Source organism: Priapulus caudatus, unplaced genomic scaffold (assembly GCF_000485595.1).
Source record: "Priapulus caudatus unplaced genomic scaffold, Priapulus_caudatus-5.0.1 Scaffold74, whole genome shotgun sequence".
Lineage (NCBI taxonomy): Eukaryota > Metazoa > Priapulida > Priapulimorpha > Priapulimorphida > Priapulidae > Priapulus > Priapulus caudatus.
The window spans coordinates 275,634-276,707 of record NW_014577135.1 but is presented as its reverse complement, the minus strand read 5'-3'; the positions used below and the strand labels follow the sequence as shown (position 1 = coordinate 276,707).

Here is a 1,074-nt window from a genome sequence, read left to right as displayed (position 1 = left end):
CTACTACTACTACTACTACTACTACTACTACTACCACTACTGCTACTACTACTACTACTACTACTACTACTACTACTACTACTACTACTACTACTACTGTTGCTACTGCTGCCCGGTTATATACATCAAGTTGACATACAGCCTGACGGTTGCTTTCATGATGCCTTCTTAAATGACAAATATGAGCACTGAGGATAAACCCGCCTATACTGGTGCCGCTATTGTTGACGGAAGCGTGCATGCATGTACGAACAAACGAAAAGCCGATGTTGTCATGCTACTGCTTAACACTGCGTCAATATAATTCCTTCCGAATAGCTAAACTTGACCACATAGCAAAAAGAAAGACTACAATATGGTTCATCACAGACAGTACTTCATGGTTGTTTTAATCTTTTGTGTGTAATCGTTTTCCGCTTGTTCCTGGAATTTGCTTTAATATTGTTCACGAACCACGCAGTTCGTTATGTGACGATGACCTTGTGTGCGTGTATGCGTGTGTGCGTGTGTGCGTGTGCGTGCGTGTGTGCGTGTGTACGCGTGCGTGCGTGTGTGCGTGTGTGCGCGTGTGTGCGTGTGTGCGTGTGTGCGTGTGTGCGCCTGCGTGCGTGTGTGCGTGTATGCGTGTGCGCGTGCGTGCGTACGTGTAAGCGAGCGGGGGTCATGGGTCATTAATGATCGATGGCGAATTCATGTCTATGCAGGAGTACGGTGTATAGCATTACCCGGTGTCGCACAGAATACGCCAAGGATTTTATATATTTGTTGACGTCACCACACAATTTGCTGCGAGGTTATATAGCACCCTTTACAGTCTAGAAAAGAAATTAGGTCATTGGACTATCGTGACAGTCACTATATAGCCATATACATTGGTCTGTTCAAACGCCTTGTGTGCTCACTATACTAGCCCTATTTATACAGTATGCACGCGCTTTTATAGTTGTACACGCTGTCTAGTATGAAAGATCAAAATACAAGCAATGTTGAAATTATGCACACACACACACACACACACACACACACACACACACACACACACACACACACACACACACACACACACACACACAC

The 1,074-nt window shown here is 45.0% G+C and overlaps 1 protein-coding gene across 1 annotated transcript in view; it reads left to right on the top strand.

Moving 5' to 3' along the window:
* Window positions 1–1,074, top strand: part of LOC106821452 (5'-nucleotidase-like) — a 39,030-nt gene that overhangs the window by 31,009 nt on the left and 6,947 nt on the right. The gene's annotated exons all lie outside the window — the stretch shown is intronic.